General features: G+C 43.3%; 1 pseudogene; it reads right to left on the bottom strand.

The window, feature by feature from the left end:
* Positions 1–954: 954 nt before the first annotated feature.
* On the bottom strand, positions 955–21,936 carry LOC140798926 (uncharacterized; annotated as a pseudogene).
* Between the last annotated feature and the right edge of the window lie 5,718 nt (positions 21,937–27,654).

Below are 27,654 nucleotides of genomic sequence, written 5' to 3'. Positions count from 1 at the left end.
CTAAGCATGTAATAAGGAATGGCATTAATAGTAGAGTTGATCAAAATAATTCTACCTGCCTGAGAGGGGGAGTTCCTCCTCTAAGTGGTAAGCTTGCAATTCACTTTGTCAATAATAGCCTGGTAATCTTTCAAGCAGATTTTAAATGGAGATAGTTAAAAACCCAAATACCGAAAAGGAAACTTGACATGATTGATGGGCAATGAGCATTTTATATCCCTATAAATTGTAGGGTTAGTCCAACTAGGGAGATAGAAAGCAGATTTCTCTAGGTTAATCTTTTGATTAGTTATTCTACTATAATTCTCAAAAGCTTCTCTAATAACTTCACAGCTAGCATCAGATGCTTTAGTAATGATAAGCAGGTCATCAGCATGCATAAGATGACATATTCTACAATCATTGCTACTAGGAAAATCAGCTAATGAACCCTTATCCATGCAGCTATTCAACATAATGGAGAGAATTTGAGAAGTAATAATAAACAAGGGGTTAAAGAATCACCTTGTCTTATGCCATATTTACCAGACATCCAATTAGTATAAATCCCATTTATAAGGAAGGAATATTTTACCGTGGAAATACATTTTTTAATCCAATTGACCCATTTAGTTGAAAAATTCATTTTATCCAAAGTTTGTAAAATAACTTCCCTATTCAAATGATCATAAGCCTTCTCTATATCAAACTTAATAATCATATAAGGCTCAGAAGTTTTGTCCCGTTTGATTGAGTGTAAGATTTCACTAGCTAAGAGGATGTTATTTCCTATATACCTTCCCGCCATGAAAGCAGACTGCTCAGGGCTAATGATTTGTACTAATAAAGTTTCATTCTATTAACCAGAAGCTTGGTCAATAATCGGTAAGACACATTGCATACGGAGATGGGTCTAAATTTAGTGATTCTCGCTGGATTAGGCCTTTTAGGTATTAGAGCAATAAAGGTCTAATTCTATAGTGGCGGTAAAATGCCGGTGATTTGGAAGTCCCTCAAAGCCTTACTGAGAACCGAACCAATATCATCCCAATACCTTCTATAAAATTTAACATGGTATCCATCAGGACGAGGGGATTTACCAAATGACATGCTCCACAAAGTTTTCTTAATTTCATCATCCAAAAAAGATGCAATCATATCATCATAGCAGTGGGAAGGAATAGAAGGTAGACCCTCACCAATATCACCCCAATCAGAAATAGTTTCATCATTAGGGGTGACCCAAAGTTTAGCATAAAAGTTGATAAAAGTAGACTTAATAGCTTCAAAATCAGAAATACGTTCACTAGACTCAAGGAGTAAGGATAGAATTCTATTGGGATGTCTCTTAATCATAGTGGACATGGAAGTAATGGAAACTACGGTCACCATGCTTAACCTACCTATCCCTACATTTAGAATGGAAATTACGGTCACCATGCTTAACCTACCTATCCCTACATTTAGAATGCCATTTAGTTTCAAGTTGCCTCAGGAGGGTCGCTTGACGATTGTAGAGATAGGTAAGGGTAGAATACGAAGAGGAAGACAGCTGCCCCTCCATATCCTTGAATTCCATTTGGACAATTTGATCATTCAGGTAATCAATTTGGTTTTCAAGTTTCCCCAAATCATGCTTATTCCAAAACTTAACTATCTTCTTGACATAGTCAAGTTTCCCATAAAGGTTATTAGGGTTATTTGACTGAGGCACTAGATTAAAGGCATTTTTCACAATATCATCTACAACGATGTAATCAAACTAGAAGTGTTCAAATCTGAAAGGTCTTCTAGCAAAGTTAGACTACATATTAGTATTAATATGCAAAGGAGAATGATTTGAAACAACTCTATCGTAACGCCCTCACCCAGCACGGGCACGTGCACGCCCACGCGCCCACACGGCACACGCGGCGCACGCGACAAGTTAGGCAGAGCCCATCATGCACAGATACTCTCCTGTGCACATATAATCATGACATCATCAAATAAAACCTGCTAACCTATCCATGATCACATAATCCATCACCAGATAAATCATACTACTAACCAAATAAACCTGTTAACATATGAATATCCTAGTCTACAATAATATACATTAAACCACTACATAATCTGGTAGGACCCACATAGGCCACAACAAACCATCATGATACAACTAAAATGACTAATATAAGAGTACACTATGATTCAACATGTATTATACAATTTATCATCTAATACAAAAGAGTACAAATATCAAATACTGGTACAACTCAATTCCTATATAAACTATCATCTATACCGTCTCACATCTATAGCTCACCTCATCATCGCTCTAAAATATCTTATCAAGATATCTCAAGTCGCTATCACGTACCACATATCTGAGGGGGTTAGAAAAAAAAATAAAGAGAGTCATGAGCAAAAAGCTTAGTGAATAGACCTTATCCCAAATCAGTGATGCCAAACAAAGAGTAAATGATATACTAGATAATATGAATCAGAAAGAGCATCATGTCATGAAAGAGTATATGAATGTTCCTCAATAATACATAAATGAAAAATAGATAACATGTTATGTCTTAACTGATAAAATATATAATCCTTGACAATATATAAATAAATCTCCTTGTCATACCATCATCAAAACTCTCTCTGAAATATGACACATGATGCATGCCGACCATGACCATGCTATGATATCAAATGCAACCATATATGATGCATATTGATCACTCGATAATCAGGTAACCAAATGATAATGAAATCATATGCATTTCTCAACATCACAATCATCACCGGTATCTGGGTATAATATCATCATACTAGACCACTGTGCACAGTCAACACCCGGTACTCGGTCTCAACATCATGTTCGAAGGCTTAGAGCATACTCCGCCACCCGTAAGAGTATCTCAAATATAACCATACCCCGCCACCCGCTAGGGTATCAACATCCATCCAGATCGGGCACCCTTCTAGATGACAAAAACCTCATGAGGATAAATCACCACATATGCCTTGGCGAACGGCATGTATCCGAATGTCTATTGTGCACACATACTAATGACCTTAGACGTAAAGCCAACAGGATCGCGAATATGTCAAGCGATCAATCATCTACTAAGCGCATCCTAACCCTCGCGTGATACGATTCAGACTTCACCGACGTCGTCTCAAGCATGGATTCACTTTAGGAGTGTTTTTATTTCATGTTTTAGTGTTTAATTTCCATTAAAATAAGTTTTTTGTAAGTCGCGTTCGAACGCGGGTGGAGTGAGTTCGAACGCAGTTTGTGAACGAGGTTGTGAACGTGGTGAAGAGAATGTACTGCGCATTCGAACGTGGTGCGTTCGAACGCACTGTGAATGCCTACATCGCGTTCGCAAATACCGACAGGCGCATTCGTTCGTGTGTTCGAACGCCTGCATCGCGTTCGCAAATCCAGAAGAGCGAACTCGGTGCGTTCGAACGCGGTCAGGCGAGTTCGAACATGATCAACGAAAATTGTGTTTTTAGGGTTAATTTGAGTTGTTGGTTAGACTATAAAAGGATGTGGTAGGCAACCAAATTGATTATTGATTATTGAGATTGAGTTTTGCCTTGCCTCCTTCATCTTCTTCGCTCCCGTTCTTGAAACACCCACTTCCAAAAATTTATGTGTTCTTCACGTGGAGCATGTCCACGTGATTCCCACGTGATCGGTCAGTGAAATAATCTCACCAAGTATCTGAATAAGTCAAGAAATACCATAATAATCTAATAATAATCCTAAATTATAATATCACAGGCCTCAACAAGCCTCTAGGAATACAAGTCCATCACAAATTTGCTAAAACATAAATACCCTCGCAGGGGCTAAGTCCAACTGAAATGATAGAATAAACAAATGCTAAAAATAAGGAATGAATCTGCTACTCCTCGATGTCCGCATCCTCTATAATCATCTCTGAAATATTTCCACCAAAAATGGCGGTGAGCACGGGGCCCAGCAAGTAAAATCTAATAATAATCTAAGAATATTACATGATAAGTAAAAATGCAACTCATAACATGTCAAGGAAAAATGTACATTATGACTTTTAATAGTTTTCATCATTATAGCTTATTTTACATAGAAATCCACACAGGAGTCGAGTCACAATAACATATCTCACATAGCATCATAAAAATCAAGGGAGACTAGTCAACTAGCGGTATTATCGCCCATACATGCCTGGCGACGCAGCATATGACCGGTTGTCTGTGGCCATCAGACTAAGGACCACAATCGTAGGCCCATCAACACCGTTCTAGTAATTATTGCACAGGGCGAAATCATCACATACGGCTGGTAAGAGCACACAGCTCAATAGACGCCCTGACCCTACGTCCTTGGGTACCGCTAGAACTATAATCATTTCCTCTCAATCATCTTTCTAATATCATACTAGTCAAGTCTCCAACTATGGCAGTGTAATCACCTGAATGCTCCACTTGCTACCGACCTCAGGTGTAGGCCGCTAATATGATACTATATAATATACACTCTACCCCTAACCCCGGGTTGAGTAGGTAAAAGGGCATTGCCTAACTGGGACTTGACTAATAGTGATACGTGCCCGTGGTGCCATGACTTCTATTATTTAATTAACATAATCATCACAATAACAGATATTATAAACAAACATATAGTCTATCATACATGTGTATTAAGTGATAAATAATACAAGTAAGAACTGACATGTAATTAAATGCAAATATTATGAGATGATATAAGATTCATAAGAAAACGACATTTAACTATCACATGTAAGATATGACATAAGCATGCATTTTTAAAGACTATTATAAAATTCTACTCGCCTGAGCTATTTCTGGAATCCGTCTTACTCTCCTATTCAGTCGGCTCTTCTTGAATTTCAAGATCTTTCCCGCACAATGCTGAATCTAATAATTTATAAATAAAATAGACATAAAATTAATGGACTTATAAACTAACCATCTTGTTGTGTATATTTAAGTTTGATTCTCTAGGTCCGAGGTATTATTTGTCCTAATTAAAATAATAATGGTCATTAGAGCCGTTCACATTGTAAATGTGAAGATAATTGAGAAGACTAAAAGATTCAAATACTATTTTAATTTTGTATAGTCCCTAATTTTATTAATAACATGGTTGAGAAAAATTATAATAATTACAATTTAGGCAGCTAACAGAATTTAAGAAAAATAACAGACTCAAAATTAATTAGACTAGGGTTAAAATGTTAAAGATTGGGCTGAGTTCAAGGCTCAGCAAATTAAGTGAGAGTGAGAGAGAGAGTGGGCCGCAGACCTACTGCGCAGCCCACACGGACCGAAGATAATGGGTGGGCTCTATAGCCCACCCACCGAGACCTTTAAAAAAGAGGGGATGTGGACTTGGGCGCAACGCAGCCCCCCACTCCACCCACGAAGAGAGAGCGGTGGGGGGCCCAACCTCCACCCTCTCCTCGTCTCCTTGACAGAGAAGGAGAAACAGAGGAGAGGGGTGTTGCTGCCGGTAATCCTCGTCACCGGCAGCCCCCCCCCGGCTCCAGCAACTTCTCCCCAAGTTGACTAGTTCGACTTGGGCGCAGGAGTGGATAGAACCTCCGGCTAGTGCAGCCGGAGGGGGAAGAATTGAGGAACTCCATGGCCGGTGGCCATGGAGTTTTCAACTCAGAGCTAGGTGGGCTCGAAGCCCTCTTCTCGAGTACCCACCTCTTTCAAGTGAAGAGGTGGGTCGGCCGAGGTTGACGAGTGAGGCCACCACCGTCGGTGGTGGCCGCAGGTGCCAAAGAAACCCGACGGTGGGAGGCGACATGGCATCGCCTCCCTCGCGCCCCGTGGGTACCCAATTTGGGTACCTACAGCAAGGGGGAAAAACAGGAAAACTTTCCGAACCGGTGGGTGGTCGACCCGAGGTCGCCGGTCGCCGTATTTCTCCGGTGAAAGCAGTCGAAGATAAAATCCTAATTACTCATGCTTAACTAGGCTATTTTCAAATTGAAATAAAGAGGGGATGAAGGCTAACCTGACGATCGAGATGAGGGGTTTTAGTTGGCTGCCGGCGCTCCGGTGACTCGCTGCCCGTAACGGAAACTTTGGCAGCTCGGGAGAGAAAGAGAGAGTAGGGGAAAAGCGAAGAAGAGAAGATTTTGAAAAAGAAAGAACTCGAGGAGAAATTGGGTGGAGGTTAAATAGGGAAAAGGGGTGGAGAGGGCAACGGAGTGGAGTTAACTCCACTCCGGCGCCCTTCTCTCCCACCTCTCGCAACTAACTACGAGAGGTGGGGGAGAGGGAAGGAGGAGTCAGCGCACGCGCCAAGCGTGTGCGCTGCGGTTAGGATAAGTGGACTGATCTCCTCCTCAAGCTCCCAAGTAGCTTCCTCTACTCCATGATTCCGCCAAAGAACTATGACCAGTGGTACATTCCTTCTCCGAAGCACCTTCACGCATCTATCAACGATCCGAATGGGTTGCTCCTCATAAGACAGATCCTTCTTCAGCTGAATATGTTCCTCTTTCAACACATGGGAGGGATTGTGTAAATATTTTCTCAATACTGACACATGGAAAACATTGTGAATTTGTGACAATTCTGAAGGCAGATCCACACGGTATGCAACTGACCCTATCCGCTCCAGTATCTCATAAGGTCCAATGTATCGAGGGCTCAACTTGCCCTTCCTCCCAAATCGGACAACTCCTTTCCAAGGTGAGACTTTGAGGAAAACTCTATCTCCAACCTGAAATTCTAGATCTCGACGTCGACGATCAGCATAGCTCTTTTGTTGACTCTGGGCTGCCCGCAAGTGTTCACGTACCTTTCGGACCTTGTCAATGGTTTCCTGGATTAACTCTGAGCTCTCTATCTTCCGCTCCCCCACTTCATCCCAGCTGATAGGTGTCCGGCATCTCCGACCATATAAAGCCACATAAGGGGGCATCCCGATGCTGGAGTGATAACTATTATTATAGGCAAATTCAATCAAAGGAAGATGCCTATCCCAGCTAAGTCCAAATCAGCAACTGAAGCACGTAACATGTCCTCCAATGTCTGGATCGTCCGCTTTGACTGGCCGTCGGTCTGAGGATGATAAGCTGTGCTGAACTGCAATTTGGTACTAAGAGATTTAGCAAATTGTTGCCACAATCTAGATGTAAATCTAGGGTCCCTATTAGAGGTGATGGACACGGGAGCCCCGTGGCGAGGAAAGATCTCATCTCGAAATAAGGTAGCCCGCTGCTCCATGGAATCTGTGGTGTTAACTGGAAAAAAATGAGCAGTCTTGGTCAACCGATCAACAATTACCCATATAGAATCTTTCTTCTTAATAGTCTTCGGCAGTCCAACCACAAAATCCATAGTAATATGCTCCCATTTCCACTCAGGAATGGGTAGAGGTCTGAGAGTCCCTACAGGTCTTTGGTGCTCAATCTTTACCTGCTGACATGCCAAGCATCGGGATACAAACTCCGCTATGTTCCTCTTCAGTCATGGCCACCAGAAAGACCTGCGAACATCATGATACTTTTTTTTTTATTTTTTTTTTTATGGGTGTTACAATTCTCTCAATCTCCGGCGACGCCGCTTCTAACCTCCCTCGTCCGGCTAATCACCCTAGTCCCTTAGGGGTGGCCCTCTTCTCCCCCTTCGTCCAATCTATCCAACACTTGCCCTAATCCTTCCATCAACCACAACCTTTCCACCATCACTTTTCACCGGTGCCACCACATTAATGCCGGTCCACCTTCAACCACCATTACCTAGGATCACGTGCCTCCATCCACGGATCCAAAATAGACCATCTGACATTTGTCCACAAATTGGATGATATCTCGAGATCCCCACATCCGATTCGCCTGCAACTACATTTGTTGGAAAGCTCTTTTCTGGGGCTACAACATATCAAAGTTTCACGTCGATCCGACGGCAGAATATTTCGGGATCTTATTTCAAAGTTTCGTGCTAGATCTCGTCCAGATCAAGAATTGGAAGAGATCGACCCTTCACCAAAAAGGCGAGATCGTACCAAGCTGGTATCAGAGCTCCATAGCCAGAGGCGTGATCGTACCAAGCTGGTATCAGAGCTACCATTCCTCGGACAAGCGCTTCCAATGACGACAACCAGAACCATGGCTGCACGGCGAGATGATGAAGAAGAGATTCTCCCAATAGAGGAGGGAGAAACGATTGCAGGGACTTCCACCCGTGGAACTGCCCGATCTAATTAGAATACGGAAGAACCTAGCGTTCAAGGCGTGTTGGGGTCTCTTTCAGAGCAAATGGCCATCAACAACTAGATGATGATGGAGATGATGCGGGAACTACGGGTGATAAGGGAAGCAATGGCGAACGGGAAAGCACCATCGACCCCACGACGCGAGTCCACCCCCTTGAACCCACCGCCACCGGTTCAGCCTTAGCAACCACAAGAGCCGCTGCTACCACCACCCTATGGGCAGAGACAAGCAAGGATGGTTACTCCAGGTCCAGTTGCAGGTGAACCCATCCAACGGGTGAACCACTATGGAGACCGCCTTGGAGATCAAGATTCGTGGGCGGGTCAATACGATCCGGAACCACGGCAAGTTAATCAAAACCGAAGGAGGGATCATCAACCCTTCATGGTGCATCCTCCCCCGGTTAGACAAGGACATGATCCGGAATGAGACAATGGCATTCGTGGACAAGTCGTGCGTCTCGAATTCCCCAAGTTCAAAGGTGGCGACCCGATCGATTGGTTGTATAGGGCGGAGCAATTCTTTGCATACCAAGGAATGGCGGAAGAGTACAAGGTGACGCTTGTGAGCTTCCACCTTGAGGATGTGACACTTAATTAGTTTCGAGCAGCCAATGCCACTGAGGCTATCGAAACTTGCGCTGAATTTTGCGCCGATATCACACGGCGATTTGGAGCATTGGGATATGAAGACTTTGATGCTCTCCTCTCAAAGACGGTGCAAAAGACCTCGGTTGGGTCATACCAAGAAGAATTTGAGAGGATTAGTAGCCGATGTCATCCACCATGGACGGATCAGCAACTTCGCAGCACCTTCATCTCTGGGCTGCGGGGTGACATTGAAGCCGATATGAAGGCTTTAAGGCCTAGAACCTTAAAGGAGGCCTTCGAAGATGCGGTGCTTATGGAAGACAAACATAGGGCCATGAAGATACACTTGAAACAGAGTTGGATGAGCCAAGGAAGCCGCAATCAAGCTCAACCAAACATAGCGGCGGGAAATACTATCGGAGTATCAAGGGTTGCTGGTACAGTGGTACCTCCTCGAGCACCCTTGAAGCCATCCCAAGATGTGAAGTATGCACCTAGAGGTCCGGGACGAGCACTCACACCAGCTCAAGTAGAAGAAAGAAGAGCCAAGGGCCTATGCTTCCATTGTGATGAGAAGATTGTACCCGGGCATCGCTGCGCTAAACCGATGGGATCGGTGATGCTAATCGATGGATTGGGGGAAGCGGAGGACGAGTTTGCAGCTGAAGGTGCAGATGTGGCTGGACATCAAGGAGAAGAAGCTGAGGAGCAACCCGTGGAGGACATGATAGCCGAAATCTCCCTCCACGCCTATTCGGGGACAGCTGCGCCAAAGACCTTGCGGGTGAATGGGGTAGTCAAGAAAACCACAGTGAGAATCTTGATTGACACCGGGTCCACCCACAACTTCATTGACAAGAGGCTTCTTAGGAAGATTGGGCTCGAGTCGGAACCCACGGAAGGGTTCGATGTGATGATTGGAGATGGTACCACATTGCGAGCGGATTCTATTTGTGGAGGTGCAGAATTGAAGGTGCAAGGCCAAACTTTCACATTGGATCTTTATCCGTTGGCCTTGCAAGGTGCCGATATTGTTTTGGGGACCCAATGGCTTCGAAGCTTGGGGCCCGTGACATTTGATTTTACAAGCCTCACATTGACGTTTTGGAGAAATGACAAGAGAGTGCTGCTAGATGGAAGCCAACCGCTGCTTGAACTTCCAAATGAAGGGGTCGCAAGGGAGCTCGCTTTTTTCTCAGCACCCACCTTTCCTTTCTTCTCAGATCTACGGAGAGCTAGTGCAGAGGATAGTGAGCTGGTCCAACTCATGGAGGAGTTGAGAGAGAACCCCTCAAGCCACCCCGAGCACGAGGAGCGCGATGGGTTAGTACTAGAGTGCGGGCGAATCAAGGTACCCCGGAACGAAGAGCTACGAAGACTATTGATGGCACACTTCCATGATACTCCTATAGCAGGGCATGAAGGGGTATTACGTACCTACAAGCGGCTGGCCCAAAACTGTACATGGACAGCGATGAAGACGGACGTGAAGAAGTATGTTTGTGGATGTCAAATCTGCCAACGAGTCAAATCGGAGGCACTCAAGCCTAGCGGGCTGCTACAACCACTACCTATACTAGAGTGTATTTGGGAGGATATCTCCATGGACTTCATCGAGGGGCTGCCGGAGGTTCGGGGACAATCGGTGGTGTTTGTTGTGTTGGATAGACTGAGCAAATATGCTCATTTCATAATATTGTCTCACCCGTTTTCAGCAAAAAGGGTTGCTGAAATTTTTGTTCAAGAAGTGGCACGCTTGCATGGGATGCCTAGGACGATCGTGTCAAACCGGGATCGCATCTTCATTAGTGAGTTTTGGTCTGAGTTCTTCAGATTGCAAGGGACTCAAATCAACCTGAGTTCAGCTTATCACCCCGAGACGGATGGCCAAACCGAGGTTGTGAATCGCGGACTGGAGCAATACTTGCGATGCTTTGTGGCGGAACGACCAAAGGATTGGGTCAAATTCCTTCCATGGGCTGAGTGGTCATACAATACTGCTGATCACTCTAGCATCGGCATGACCCCCTTTGAGGCGGTTTATGGGCGCAGTCCCCCTGTCTTGCGTGCCTATGATAGACTCGCAGCGGCGGATAGGACCGAGCTTGACTTGGAGCTTGCTGATCGAGATGAAACATTGAGACTACTCAAGACTCACCTAGCCACAGCCCAAAACCGCATGAAGAAAACTCATGACAAAGGCCGACGTGAGCGAGAATTTGAGGTGGATCAATTGGTGTTCGTTCGAGCTCAACCGTATCGGCAATCCACATTGAGACCAATTTTGAACCAAAAGTTGGGTTACAAGTACTACGGTCCGTACCGAGTGCTACAACGAATCGGTCCAGTAGCTTACCGGTTGGACCTACCTAAAGGAACCAGGATACATCCGGTCTTCCATGTATCAGCATTGAAGGTTCAGATCGGGCCTAACCATGTGGTGAGTTCGGCCTTACCCGAACTAATGGAGGAGGATGGCCCCACTGAACCGGTCCGAGTATTAGGCCGTAGGAGAAAACGCCATGGGACCAGATTAGAGACTGAACTGCTAATTGAGTGGCTGGGCAACCAAATTGATTATTGATTATTGAGATTGAGTTTTGCCTTGCCTTCTTCGTCTTCTTCGCTCCCGTTCTCTCAATCCCCGGCGACGCCGCTTCTAACCTCCATCGTCCGGCTAATCACCCTAGTCCCTTAGGGGTGGCCCTCTTCTCCCCCTTCGTCCAATCTATCCAACACTTGCCCTAATCCTTCCATCAACCACAACCCTTCTACCATCACTTTTCACCGGTGCCACCACATTAACACTGGTCCACCTTCAACCACCATTACCTAGGATCACGTGCCTCCATCCACGGATCCAAAACAGACCATCTAACCTTTGTCCACAAATCGGACGATATCTCGAGATCCCCACATCCGATTCGCCTGCAGCTAGATTTGTTAGAAAGCTCTTTTCTGGGGTTACAACATATCATCACATCGATCCGACGGCGGCATATTTCGAGATCTTATTTCAAAGTTCCGTGCCAGATCTAGTCCAGATCAAGAATTGGAAGAGATCGACCCTTCACCAAAAAGGCGAGATCGTTCTAAGCTGGTATCAGAGCTCCATAGCCAGAGGCATGATCATACCATCGCGCCCACTCGGGTATCCTAACGCTTTCAATCAACTATCCTATCAATCACATTTTATGCTTTCCTTCTAAATGACAAATCATATGCATATATCTAGTACGATAATAAGTCAATGCATAATAGGAATTTAGGTGGAACAGGAATTAAGAGAAAAATAATATAATATAGTCTCCGATCATATAGTCAACACATGCATACTCATGCTAATTAATTACATGCATACTCATGCTATAGATTAACTAGACATAACATTATAATAGTATAATCATCTCTCATCATCTCTATATATCACCAATGTGCTCATGTCCCAGATCAACCTAATCAGATGCATGATAAAATATGCTCGATTGTAATCATCTCTAGATAAGGTCATATAATCATGCTGGAGGCCAAAACATGCATGTACATAATATATAATATAAACTGATTTGAGAAAGGCGTCTAGGAGATAAGACTACTTAACACCACTGCAAATACCAAACAACCACTCGCTCACATTGCTACGACAATGATCAAGCCTCGATAGCTAAGTCCACGGGATCCTGAACAGGGGGGTCGGAATCTGAAATTATTTAAGTAGTATGATGTTAGCCGTTTATCTGATTAAAATCCGTTCATATAATATATGATGATTTAGAAGGTTTTAGGATTTCTACTTATCTTTATAACTAGCTAGATTTTTAATTACAGATAAAAATAAAAATAAAAATGTAGATGAAAACCTAACTATAATTATATCTTAATTAATTAAATATTACTTTATAAAATAATAAATAAATACATTAGCCTAGTATTTTATTTATTACAAAAATACCAATATATAATAAATTAATAGAATTACTTAAAATGTATATCATAAGAATATTAGAATATAAATCTAATAATTATAATTTACAAATCTATCTATTAATCTAATATACATATAAGTAAATAAATAAATAAATAAATATAAGTATTAGCTATATTTATGTGTAATAGTTTATAACCTAATTAATCATCAATAAACTTTAATTAACAATAATCATAATGATGAATATGTATTATTATTAAAATAAATAATGTCTAAATCTATTTGTATTAATTAATACAGAAATACCTAAATAAATAAATAATAAAATTAAAAAGGATAATGGATCACTAGTATTAGTGCTGGGCTTGGCCCAGTCTTCGAAATATAAGAAGAGAAGAAGCAGCTGAGGAAGAAAAAGAAGAAAAGAAGAAGGAAGAAGAAGGAAGAAGAAGGAAGAAGCAGAAGAAGAAGAGAAGAGAAGAAGGGAAGAAAGAGGAGGGAGGTGTGGACCCGGGGTGGCGGGGACGGCACCGACAGCTGGTGGCTAGCCGGCTGTTGGCCTCTCGCCGGCGGCTCGGCTCCGACGGGCCTGAGCCCAAAGTAAGAAAAAGAGAAAGAGAGAGAGAGAGAGAGATAGTGAGAGAGAGAGAGAAGAAGAGAGAAGAAGAGAGAGAGAGAGAAAGAGCTCACCGGTGCTCGTGGAGGTGGCGGCGGCTGTTTCCAAAGATGGCGGCGGTGGCGATAGGCCGGCCTCGGCGAGAGATATAGAGAGAGAGAGAGATGAGAGAGAGAGGATCGAGAGAGAGAGAGCGAGAGAAAGAGATATATAGAGGGAGAAAGAGAGGCGGTGGGACGGGTTGGTGGTGGCTGCGACGACGCGAGGGGGGTGCGTGGCACCTCCCCTACGCTGCCCCATTGCATGGGCACGAGGCCAGCCACACTATGGCCGGCCACGTCGTGCCAATGCAAGGATTTTTTTTTTGTTTTTTAGATTGGGTTGTTACATCTATTAAGGTGAGAGACAATAGCATTAGGAAAGGAATTAATCCAGTCGGAGTTTGCAAAAGCCCAATCAAGGCAGCACCAAATTCTATCCTCATTAGGGTGATTATTCGACCAAGTAAAAGGAGGGCTCAAAAACCCAAGTCCACTAGATTCGAAGAGTCAACACAATTAGCAAAATCCTTACTCCTAGTGTCAAGGGTGAAGGGCTTTCCTCCTTGAGTAAAACATTAAAATCACCCACACAAAGCCACGGTAGATTAATGTTACCTATGCTTATTAAATCATTCCAAATGATTCTCCGATTGATATACGAGGTGTATTGGCATAAATATCTAAAATTAGCCAAGATTTGTGAGAGGACTTAGCTATAATGATGCCATGAATTGCCTACGATGAGATTTTGAGAATGGTGGTCATGACCTCAGTAGCATTCCATAACATCATTATGCCACCCGAGAGGCCTTGACTTGAAACCGCAAAAGAACTTCCAATCACTGCCAAGTTTTCGGGCTATGGCTGTAGCTCTTATGGCCTTCACCCTAGTTTCCAATAAAAAGAAAACATTAACCCTGTGAGTCCTTAGAAGATCAACACATCTATTAGTAGTAGCTCTTCCTCAGCGCTATTGTTCGCCGGTGAGTTATTAACAGGCTCCGAGTAGCCAAACTTGAAATCGCCCACATTAAGGAATAATGTAGGCCTATTTTGGATGGCAGCCTCTGTGTAACACCCGCCACCAAACACGTGCCCCTCACGTGGGTAGAACTCATATGATTACCACGTGACCTGCTGGTCGATGTTTCAACACAATATACAAGCGAAAAACCCACATTTCCACAAATAATACAAACAAGAAGACCATGACACCAATGCCACAACAAGCCCAAAATACATATCCATAACAAAAAATATGATAAAGCCCATGCAGGAGCTACAAACAATTTAGCTTAATTTATAAATAAACTAAGAATAAAAATAAGAATTAGAAAAAAAAGACTCAAGCCAGTCTTCTCCAGATCCGCCACAAACTCCGGCTCATCTACTAATATGAAAATATTTCCACCATGAAAAAACCCCTAGACACAAATATGTATCTAAATACTAGGCAATGATATCACTCGTTCGCTTAAGTAAAAGTCCATAGAAATATTAAGAATGAAAGCAGAGATGAACGCTAAGATTTTAACGTGAAAAAACCCAAACGGGAAAAAACCACGGATCCAAACTCGGATCAAAACCAATCACTAGAATAGTAGCAGTTACAAGACTGACTCTCAAAACAACCCGTCGATCCAAATGACTTTGTTCCTCTCAGTCTTGCTCGCTAGAACCCATGATTCACCGCTTCTCGTGATTGAAGTCCAATCTCCGTAACCCTCGAGATTGATCTTTCATCTAGATAGCCCTTAAGACGAAAGATTAAGATTTGTAGATGAGAAGAGCCTTATTAGTTGAAGAACCGATATAGCCTCAAGAAGTCTCCTTCAATAATGCTTCTTCAACCACACTAGAGATAGGGTTTCACAATCCTTATATATCATCTTCAAGATAGAGCCAAATCCAAATCTTATCCGTACTCACGATCTTCAAGATAGAGCCAAATCCGAGTCTTATCCATACTCACGAAAGTCCAATATTCTTAAACTTTGTTGGTGCGTTCGAACGGGCTCGAGTGCGTTCGAACGCGACAGCTTGAATTCTTCAGGTTGCGTTCGAACGCGTTTGTGAACGCGGCTCTCTGTCTGTGTGAACGCAGATTTCGCGTTCGAACTCGTTTGTGAACGCACCGCGTTCGAACGCGTTTGTGAACGCGGCTCTCTGTCTGTGTGAACGCAGTATCCGCGTTCGAACGCGTTTGTGAACGCGGCTCTCTGTCTGTGTGAATGCAGATTTTGCGTTTGAACTCGTTTGTGAACGCACCGCGTTCGAACGCGTTTGTGAACGCGGCTCTTTGTCTGTGTGAACGCAGTATCCGCGTTCGAACGCGTTTGTGAACACGGTGTGAATTCGACGGCTTTTCTCCAATAATCTTGCAATTCTTCAAACCAGAGATATTCTAGACTTGTGTAAAGCTCATATACATGAAAAAATATACTTAGAATATTTTGTACACAATTGCCAACAAATAAAAACCTAACAATCTCCCCCTTTGGCAATTTGTGACAAAACACCTAGGTTATAAGATATTACACAGACTTCAAATGAGCAATCAACAAGACTAGAATATTTTGCACATCAATCCCTGCAAATAAACATATACCAATCCAAGATCAAGTGAAAATAACTTGAAATGAATAAACAATCCAACCACAAGTTATCAATGGAGCATAAGTTCAGAAGTACTTAAATAGACAAAGTTCACAATTTCTCCAAGCAAAGTTATAAGCAAGATTAGAAAGACAGAAAGACTCTAATAAACTCCCCCTATTGCCATGCTCCCCCTACACACGTAAACTCTAAAACTTTAAGCTCGCACCACACACGACACACTAAACACTCTCCCCCTTTTTGACACAAATGCCAAAGACTAGGAACTCGGAAGGAACTGACGATGAAGAAACCATGAAGGCCCTAATTGAAACCCATCTTTCACTTGAAAACGCTAAGATATCACATTCAATCGCACAAGAAACATCAAGATATTAACTTTAATATGATCAAAACTCGAAACCGCACGAAATCAATCAAGATCAAGAGACGTAATTGAAAAAAAAAATTGATGAATGATCATACCTCGCAAAAAGTGAAGAAAATCTTGAAGTTTCGGCCTAAAGACTTTAAAAGGGTTTGAAGTGAAAATTTTGATGAAAAAGATGAAGATCTTGAGGATTTGGATTTTTTTTTTAAATTTAAACTAAAACAAATCAAAAATCTTTTTGGAGATGCACTTCTAGAAAATTCAAAATAGATTCAAGACATAGAATATGACAATCAAATGAAATAAGTCATACACAGATCAATCAAATCATCAAGAGCATATTATAATCAATTCTAATGCATCACTCAAAATTAAATTAATCTTGATTGATCATAACAATATGCATATGCAAGATGAGTATAGATAACATGAACCAATCTTTTTAAACAAACTTTTCTATATAAACAATGAAGCAACACAGTAGTCAAACTGACTTAGTATTGAAATTTTGCACTTTTCGACTTATTCTCCATAACATAACAGGAATTTTCCTGTATTATTTTTTATACATAAACCAATATAGGTGCAATGATGACTTTCACACATGAGTAGGTAGCCGTTTTCTTGTAATACAAATCAAACAAAGTGCAAGAAGAAATTCACATATATTTTTTTTTGAATTTGCATATAATGTACTAAGTCAAACTGGACTCGAAACAAGACGGGTTTCACACTAACTCATTGTAGCCCTTTTCATTGATCTTTTATGAACATATTTTTTATGACTAAGCATGAGGTCAAACTGTGCAAATCAAAGTTAATAGTGAGCTATTTAAAAAAATATTCATGATATCATGCTCACACAATAATACACATACGTTATGAGTGCATTAAACTTTTTATTATTATAGAAGTCGAGGGAGTGACAAAATCAAAATTGAAACAATATACTACAAGATGACAAAATTGACTATAATAACTCATAATCAAGAGAAAAATCATATTTTTATGTCAAGAGTATATATTATTGAATCTAGGAGTGCATCATTTTTATTTTATTTTTTTTTATAGCAAAAACTCTCGACAAATCTGAAACTAAAAGCAAAAAAAAAAATTTCAGAGTAAAATAAAACCTAAAAAGAAACGAAAAAAACTCATAAAAATGAAACATGCAAACCAAAACAAAAAGAAAATCAATCCAAAGCACAAATTCCAAAAGAAGTACGAAGATACTCAAATCTCTGTAAATCCAAAGGTTTTGTAAACAAATCACCTTTTTTGACCCATATGGCCTTTGTTTTCATCCCATAAATAAAAGCACTTCTAGGTTTTTGCAAAAGTTTGCAATGAGGTCGAATATGCCCTAGAATGCCGCAATGATAGCATGTCGGAACAAACCTTTTTCTACTCACCTTTTGTCGAGGAGTGTGACTAGAGTTTGCCTTTGGTACAGTCAAAGATTCACCAGTTTGTATATTCAAGTTCTGTTTAGAAGGGTTCATCCAGGATTGCTTTGTAAATGCGGCTGTTGGCTTCAGGTATTCCTCATTTTGTATACCTGCAGAAACAAATACAGTTTTGTTATTATTTGAATTACTAGTGTATCCAACACCATACCTATCTTTTCTAGAGATCTGAGCTTTTAGAATCTCATCAAGTTTGTTCTTCCCTTTTAGAAATATCACTTCCTTATTCAATCGTTCTAGTTCAATTTCATCAGCCTTCATTTTATTTTTCTCATTGTCAAGTTGTTCAGAAATGTCTTTGACACGTTCAAGCTCCAATTTGTACTTCTCCTCAAATTTAATTCTTTCTGGTTCAATTACCTTGAGTCGTTGATGTAGTCTAAGATTGCTTTTCTTGAGTTTAAACGACTCCAGGTATAGGTCATTATATGCCTTTTGAATTTCAGATTCATCTTCTTCAGCTGGTAACATATCCTGATCATCTGTACTATCAGTATCAATACTGGAATCAATATTAAGTAGAGAAGAGGCAAAAGCTACAAAGTTTTCTTCGTCTTTTCCAGAATCATCATCAGATTCATCTGAGTCATCCCAAGTAACTTTCATAGCTTTACCCTTCTTCTTAAGGCGATTAGGGCATTCTTGTGCGATGTGTCCAAAACCAGAACATTCAAAACATTGAACTTTATTCTCAGAATTCTTATTTTTCTGTTTGACATTGTTGTTGGTACCACCTGTATTTGAACTCATAGTATTCTTCTTTTTCACAAAGGCTTTGCTTTTATCAAGTTTTTCAGCATTCAACTTGTTTGGCTTCCGAAAGAATTTATTAAACTTTTTGATAAACTTAGTCAACATCTCAACATCTAAATCACCTTCATCATCAGACTCCTCTAAATTTTGTTCAACTGTGGATAGGGCCATCCCTTTAGACTTTCTTGGTTTTGAAAGACTGGACTCAAATGTTTGTAGATTTCCTACCAATTGTTCAACTTTCATTGAATCGATATCCTTACTTTCCTCAATGGCTGTAACTTTTGCCTGAAACCTTTCTGGAAGAGACCTAAGGATCTTACAGACAATTCTGTTTTTAGGAATTTTCTCTCCTAGGTTGAAACTGGAGTTGACTATATCACTCAGCTTTGTATAGAACTCATCAAATGTTTCATTCTCCTCCATACGTAGAGTTTCAAAACTAGTAGTCAACCTCTGAAGTTTAGAAAGTTTGACAGCCATAGTTCCTTCATGAGTTGTTTCTAAGATCGTCCAAGCTTCTTTTGCTATCTAACAAGTAGAAATTCTTCTAAATTCTTCCGAGGAAACACAACTAAAAATTGCATTTATTGCCTTGCTATTCCATCCAACTTTTTCATAGTCTGACCTATCCCATGACTCTATCGGTTTATCAGCAAGTTTATCATCCACCATGTACATTGGTGGACTCCAACCATTCACAACGGCAAACCATACTCGTTCATCTATAGACTTCAAGTAAGCTCTCATCCTAGCTTTCCAATATCCAGAATTTGATCCGTCTAGGATAGGAGGTCTAATAGATGATGGTCCATCTCTATGAAAATCCATGCCTATCTGATCTCTCTCAAAGGGTGAGAGAACCTGCTCTGATACCAATTGAAAAAACCCCTAGACACAAGTATGTATCTAAATACTAGGCAATGATATCACTCGTTCGCTTAAGTAAAAGTCCGTAGAAATATTAAGAATGAAAGCAAAGATGAACGCCAAGATTTTAACGTGGAAAAACCCAAACGGGAAAAAACCACGGATCCAAACTCGGATCAAAACCAATCACTAGAATAGTAGCAGTTACAAGACTAACTCTCAAAACAACCCGTCGATCCAAATAACTTTGTTCCTCTCAGTCTTGCTCGCTAGAACCCACGATTCACCGCTTCTCGTGATTGAAGTCCAATCTCCGTAACCCTCGAGATTGATCTTTCATCTAGATAGCCCTTAAGACGAAAGATTAAGATTTGTAGATGAGAAGAGCCTTGTTAGTTGAAGAACCGATGTAGCCTCAAGAAGTCTCCTTCAATAATGCTTCTTCAACCACACTAGAGATAGGGTTTCACAATCCTTATATATCATCTCCAAGATAGAGCCAAATCCCAATCTTATCCGTACTCATGATCTTCAAGATAGAGCCAAATTCAAATCTTATCCGTACTCACGATCTTCAAGATAGAGCCAAATCCGAGTCTTATCCGTACTCACGAAAGTCCAATATTCTTAAACTTTATTGGTGCGTTCGAACGGGCTTGAGTGCGTTCGAACGCGACAGCTTGAATTCTTCAGGTTGCGTTCGAACGCGTTTGTGAACGCGGCTCTCTATCTGTGTGAACGCAGATTTCGCGTTCGAACTCGTTTGTGAATGCACCGCGTTCGAACGCGTTTGTGAACGCGGCTCTCTGTCTGTGTGAACGCAGTATCCGCGTTCGAACGCGTTTGTGAACGCGGCTCTTTGTCTGTGTGAATGCAGATTTCGCGTTCGAACTCGTTTGTGAACCCACCGCGTTCGAACGCGTTTGTGAACGCGGCTCTCTGTCTGTGTGAACGCAGTATCCGCGTTTGAACGCGTTTGTGAACGCGGTGTGAACTCGACGACTTTTCTCCAATAATCTTGCAATTCTTCAAACCAGAGATATTCTAGACTTGTGTAAAGTTCATATACATGAAAAAATATACTTAGAATATTTTGTACACAATTGCCAACAAATAAAAACCTAACACACCAAAATATGGTGAGCATAAAGCCCGACAAGTTTCTACTTCTACAGTCTAAAAGTAGTGCGATAAATGATGCAACAATAAATAAATATGAATATGCGCATCATGATCAAATCAATGCATCAGCAATTAATAACCTACCATGCAAATAATCCGGACTATCAAGTCCTCAAACTCAAGCTCACACTAAGCTCTGCCCATAGGCCATGTCGACACCACACCACATTATATGCATATGATGGGTACTTGTATCCAAAGGTCGATTACAGAATGATTCCTTCAAGATCTAGATTTATTATAGGAATCAATCTGCGCAATCGGACAAAAATATTTTTCAAAAACCAATTGGATTAGATTCATAACTTCCTAATCTACAACTTTTGTATTTTCACCCTTCTCAGCTTCAAATTACAATAGAGATGAAAACACGGAATAACGTGGGTAATGGTGGTAGTGACGGGTGAAGTGGATGTTAGGGTTATGGATGGGTATGGAGATGAAGGTGGATGGTGGATGTGATTAAGGGATATAGACAAGCGAAACGAAGTGGTCCAAATCCCAAAGAAGAGGGGTGGCTCGATAGTCGAGGGAGTTTAGAAGTTAGAAGAAACCTTGCCAATGGTAGAGTTCGAAGGATGGTGAAAACGGAGGAGGGAGAGAGTCTAGAGAGAAGATATGAGGCAAGAAATCAATATTCCAATAGCATAATGAATTTGGCTGCCATCCACATATATATAGATGCTAGCTAACAAGTCCTAAAATAATAAGTAACCCTAATTCTAGAGGATTCCTGCTGATCGCACTCAAATGTGCCTAATCGCGTTCAAACACACAAAAGGCGTTCTCTGTATTTGCGAACGCGATGTAGGCATTTGAACGCGCCCGACCGCGTTTGAATGCACATTATGCGTTCTCTGTATTTGTGAACCTGATGCAAACATTCACAAAGGCGTTCGAACGCAACCCCTCCTGCATTCTAATGCGACGTGCAGAAATTTTATTTTAAAGAAAATAAATATGCCCGCAAGGTGGTTCCATCTCCAATCGTTACATTGAACCCGTCTATGGGTTCCGACACAAGCCCAATCTTCCTAAGAAGCCTCTTGTCAATGAAGTTGTGGGTGAACTCAGTGTCGATCAAGATTCTCACTGTGGTTTTCTTGACTACACCGTTCACCCATAAAGTTTTTGGTGTAGTTGTCCCAGAATAGGCATGGAGCGAGATTTCGGCCATCATGTCCTCCACGGGTTGCTCCTCAGCTACTCCTTGCTGTCCAGCCACACCCTCATCTTCAGCTGTAACCTCATCCTCACCCTCCTTTAATCTGTCTATTAGCATCACCGATCCCATCGATTTAGCGTAGCGATGTTCAGGTACAAACTTCTCATCACAGCGAAAGCATAGGCCTTTGGCTCTTCGTTCCTCCACTTGAGCAGGTGTGAGTGCTCGTCCCAGACCTCTAGGTGCGTACTTCACTTCTTGGGATGGCTTCAGGGGTGCTTGATACGATTCGGACTTCACCGACGTCGTCTCGAGCATGGATTCACTTTAGGAGTGTTTTTGCTTCATGTTTTAGTGTTTAATTTCCATTAAAATAAGTTTTCTGTAGGTCGGGTTCGAACGCGGGTGGAGTGAGTTCGAACGCGGTTTGTGAACGGGGTTGTGAACGTGGTGAAGAGAATGTACTGTGCGTTCGAACGCGGTGCGTTCGAACACACTGTGAACGCCTGCATCGCGTTCGCAAATCCAGAAGAGCTAATTCGGTGCGTTCGAACGCGGTCGGGCGAGTTCGAACGCGGTCGGCGAAAATTGTGTTTTAGGGTTAATGTGAGTTGTTGGTTAGCCTATAAAAGGATGTGTAGGGCAACCAAGAAGATTATTGATTATTGAGATTGAGTTTTGCCTTGCCTCCTTCGTGAGCGAGAATTTGAGGTGGATCAATTGGTGTTCGTTCGAGCTCAACCGTATCGGCAATCCACATTGAGACCAATTTTGAACCAAAAGTTGGGTTACAAGTACTACGGTCCGTACCGAGTGCTACAACGAATCGGTCCAGTAGCTTACCGGTTGGACCTACCTAAAGGAACCAGGATACATCCGGTCTTCCATGTATCAGCATTGAAGGTTCAGATCGGGCCTAACCATGTGGTGAGTTCGGCCTTACCCGAACTAATGGAGGAGGATGGCCCCACTGAACCGGTCCGAGTATTAGGCCGTAGGAGAAAACGCCATGGGACCAGATTAGAGACTGAACTGCTAATTGAGTGGCTGGGCAACCAAATTGATTATTGATTATTGAGATTGAGTTTTGCCTTGCCTTCTTCGTCTTCTTCGCTCCCGTTCTCTCAATCCCCGGCGACGCCGCTTCTAACCTCCCTCGTCCGGCTAATCACCCTAGTCCCTTAGGGGTGGCCCTCTTCTCCCCCTTCGTCCAATCTATCCAACACTTGCCCTAATCCTTCCATCAACCACAACCGTTCCACCATCACTTTTCACCGGTGCCACCACATTAACGCCAGTCCACCACCATCCACCATTACCCAGGATCTCGTGCCTACATCCACGAATCCAAAACAGAGCATCCTGACATTCGTCCACTAAATGAACGATATCTCGAGATCCCCCACTCCGATTCGCCTGTAACTAGATTTGTTGGAAAGATCTTTTACGAGGCTACAACATATCAAAATCTCACGTCGATCCGACGACAGCATATTTTGGGATCTAATTTCAAAGTTCCGTACCAGATCGTATCAAGCTGGTATCAGAGCCTTAGCCCCAAAGAGAAGATCATATCAATCTGGTATCAGAGCCACCTTTCCTCGGACAAGCGCTTCCAATGACGACAACCAGATCCATGGCTACACGGCGAGATGATGAAGAAGAGATTCTCGCAATAGAGGAGGGAGAAACGATTGCAAGGACTTCCACCCGTGGAACCACCCGATCTAATCAGAATACGGAAGAACCTAGCGTTCAAGCCATGTTGGGGTCTATTTCAGAGCAATTGGCCATCAACAACCAGATGATGATGGAGATGATGCGAGAACTACGGGCGAACGGGAAAGCACCATCGACCCCACGACGCGAGTCCACCCCTTGAACCCACCCACCGGGTTCAGCCTTTGCAACCACAAGAGCCACCGCTACCACCACCCTATGGGCAGAGGCAAGCAAGGATGGTTACACCAGGTCCAGTTGTAGGTGAACCCATCCGACGGGTGAACCACTATGGAGACCGCCTTGGAGATCAAGATCCGTGGGCGGGTCAATACGATCCAGAACCACAACAAGTTAATCAAAACCGAAGGAGGGATCATCAACACTTCATGGTGCATCCTCCCCCGATTAGACAAGGACATGATCCGGAACGAGACAATGGCATCCGTGGACAAGTCGTGCGTCTCGAATTCCCCAAGAGCAAAGGTGGCGACCCGATCGATTGGTTGTATAGGGCGGAGCAATTCTTTGCATACCAAGGAACGGCGGAAGAGTACAAGGTGACGCTTGCGAGCTTCCACCTTGAGGATGCGGCGCTTCATTGGTTTCGAGCAGCCAATGCCACTGAGGCTATCAAAACTTGGGCTGAATTTTGCGCCGATATCACACGGCGATTTGGAGCATCGGGATATGAAGACTTTGATGCTCTCCTCTCAAAGACGGTGCAAAAGACCACGGTTGGGTCACACCAAGAAGAATTTGAGAAGATTAGTAGCCGATGTCATCCACCATGGACGGATCAGCAACTTCGCAGCACCTTCATCTCCGGGTTGCGAGGTGGCATACAAGCCGATGTGAGGGCTTTAAGGCCTAGAACTTTAAAGGAGGCCTTTGAAGATGCGGTGCTTATGGAATACAAACATAGGGCCATGAAGATACACTTGAAACAGAGTTGGATGAGCCAAGGAAGCCGCAATCAAGCTCAACCAAACATAGTGGCGGGAAATACTATCGGAGTACCAAGGGTTGCTGCAACAGTGGTACCTCCTCGAGCAACCTTGAAGCCATCCCAAGATATGAAGTATACACCTAGAGGTCCGGGACGAGCACTCACACCAGCCCAAGTAGAAGAAAGAAGAGCCAAGGGCCTATGCTTCCGTTGTGATGAGAAGATTGTACCCGGGCATCGTTGCGCTAAACCGATGGGATCGGTGATGCTAATCGATGGATTGGAGGAAGCGGAGGATGAGTTTGCAGCTGAAGGTGCAGATGTGGCTGGACATCAAGGAGAAGAAACTGAGGAGCAACCCATGGAGGACATGATAGCCGAAATCTCCCTCCACGCCTATTCGGGGACAGCTGCGCCAAAAACCTTGCGGGTAAATGGGGTAGTCAAGAAAACCACCGTGAGAATCTTGATTGACACCGGGTCCACCCACAACTTTATTGACAAGAGGCTCCTTAGGAAGATTAGGCTCGAGTCGGAACCCATGGAAGGGTTCGATGTGACAATCGGAGATGGCACCACATTGCGAGTAGATTTTATTTGTGGAGGTGTAGAATTGAAAGTGGAAGGCCAAACTTTCACATTGGATCTTTATCCGTTGGCCTTGCAAGGTGCCGATATTGTTTTGGGGACCCAATGGCTTCGAAGCTTGGGGCCCGTGACATTTAATTTTACAAGCCTCACATTGACGTTTTGGAGAAATGACAAGAGAGTGCTGCTAGATGGAAGCCAACCGCTGCTTGAACTTCCAAATGAAGGGGTCGCAAGGGAGCTCGCTTCTTTCTCGGCGCCCACCTTTCCTTTCTTCTCAGATCTGCGGAGAGCTAGTGCAGAGGATAGTGAGCTGGTCCAACTCATGGAGGAGTTGAGAGAGAACCCCTCAAGCCACCCCGAGCACGAGGAGCGCGATGGGTTAGTACTAGACTGCGGGCGAATCAAGGTACCCCGGAACGAAGAGCTACGGAGACTATTGATGGCACACTTCCATAATACTCCTATAGCAAGGCATGAAGGGGTATTACGTACCTACAAGCGGCTGGCCCAAAACTGTACATGGACAGCGATGAAGACGGACGTGAAGAAGTATGTGCGTGAATGTCAAATCTGCCAACGAGTCAAATCGGAGGCACTCAAGCCTAGCGGGCTGCTACAACCACTACCTATACCAGAGCGTATTTGGGAGGATATCTCCATGGACTTCATCGAGGGGCTGCCGGAGGTTCGGGGACAATCGGTGGTGTTGGTTGTGGTGGATAGACTGAGCAAATATGCTCATTTCATAACATTGTCTCACCCGTTTTCAGCAAAAAGGGTTGCTGAAATTCGTGTTCGGGAAGTGGCACGGTTGCATGGGATGCCTAGGACAATCGTGTCAGACCGGGATCGCATCTTCATCAGTGAGTTTTGGTCCGAGTTCTTTAGATTGCAAGGGACTCAAATCAACCTGAGTTCAGCTTATCACCCCGAGACAGATGGCCAAACCGAGGTGGTGAATCGCGGACTGGAGCAATACTTGCGATGCTTTGTGGCGGAATGACCAAAGGATTGGGTCAAATTCCTTCCATGGGCTGAGTGGTCATACAATACGGCTCATCACTCTAGCATCGGCATGACCCCCTTTGAGGCGGTTTATGGGCGCACTCCCCCTGTCTTGCGTGCCTATGATAGACTCGCGCGGCGGATAGGACCGAGCTTGACTTGGAGCTTGCTGATCGAGATGAAACATTGAGACTGCTCAAGACTCACCTAGCCACAGCCCAAAACCGCATGAAGCAAACTCATGACAAAGGCCGACGTGAGCGAGAATTTGAGGTGGATCAATTGGTGTTCGTTCGAGCTCAACCGTATCGACAATCCACATTGAGACCAATTTTGAACCAAAAGTTGGGTTACAAGTACTACGGTCCGTACCGAGTGCTACAACGAATCGGTCCAAAGAGCTTACCGGTTGGACCTACTCGAAGGAACCAGGATACATCCGGTCTTCCATGTATCAGCATTGAAGGCCCAGATCGGGCCTAACCATGTGGTGGGTTCGGCCTTACTCGAACTAATGGAGGAGGATGGCCCCACTGATCCGGTCCGAGTATTAGGCCGCAGGAGAAGACGCCATGGGACCAGATTAGAGACTGAAGTGCTAATTGAGTGGCTGGGCAAATCTACTGACGAGTCTACCTGGGAGCTAGAGTCAGATATCATGGATCGCTTTCCGAACTTCAAACCTTGAGGACAAGGTTGCGGAAGCGTGGTGGATTGATACGATTCGGACTTCACCGACGTCGTCTAGAGCATGGATTCACTTTAGGATTGTTTTTGCTTCAAGTTTTAGTGTTTAATTTCCATTAAAATAAGTTTTCTGTAAGTCGCGTTCGAACGCGAGTGGAGTGAGTTCGAACGCGGTTTGTGAACGGGGCTGTGAACATGGTGAAGAGAATGTACTATGCATTCGAACGCGGTGCGTTCGAACGCACTGTGAACGCCTGCATCGCGTTCGCAAATACCAACAGGCGCGTTTGCCTTGCCTCCTTCGTCTTCTTCGCTCCCGTTCTCTCAATCCCCGGCGACGCCGCTTCTAACCTCCCTCGTCCGGCTAATCACCCTAGTCCCTTAGGGGTGGCCCTCTTCTCCCCCTTCGTCCAATCTATCCAACACTTGCCCTAATCCTTCCATCAACCACAACCGTTCCACCATCACTTTTCACCGGTGCCACCACATTAACGCCGGTCCACCAGCATCCACCATTACCCAGGATCTCGTGCCTACATCCACGAATCCAAAACAGAGCATCCTGACGTTCGTCCACTAAATGAACGATATCTCGAGATCCCCAACTCCGATTCGCCTGGAACTAGATTTTTTGGAAAGCTCTTTTACGAGGCTACAACATATCAAAATCTCACGTCGATCCGACGACAGAATATTTTGGGATCTAATTTCAAAGTTCCGTGCCAGATCGTATTAAGCTGGTATCAGAGCCTTAGCCCCAAAGAGAAGATCGTATCAGTGCTCGAGGAGGCACCATTACAGCAACGGTTCTTGGTACGTCGGTAACATAGGTAACATAGTCTATTTATGTAATTAATTATTTTGATAAATTATACTCACTAATATAATTTTACTAA

Source organism: Typha latifolia, chromosome 12, assembly GCF_019914945.1.
Source record: "Typha latifolia isolate L0001 chromosome 12, TyphaL0001v2, whole genome shotgun sequence".
Taxonomy (NCBI): Eukaryota; Viridiplantae; Streptophyta; class Magnoliopsida; order Poales; family Typhaceae; genus Typha; species Typha latifolia.
The sequence above is the reverse complement of the archived record's forward strand: the minus strand, read 5'-3'. Positions and strand labels throughout refer to the sequence as shown.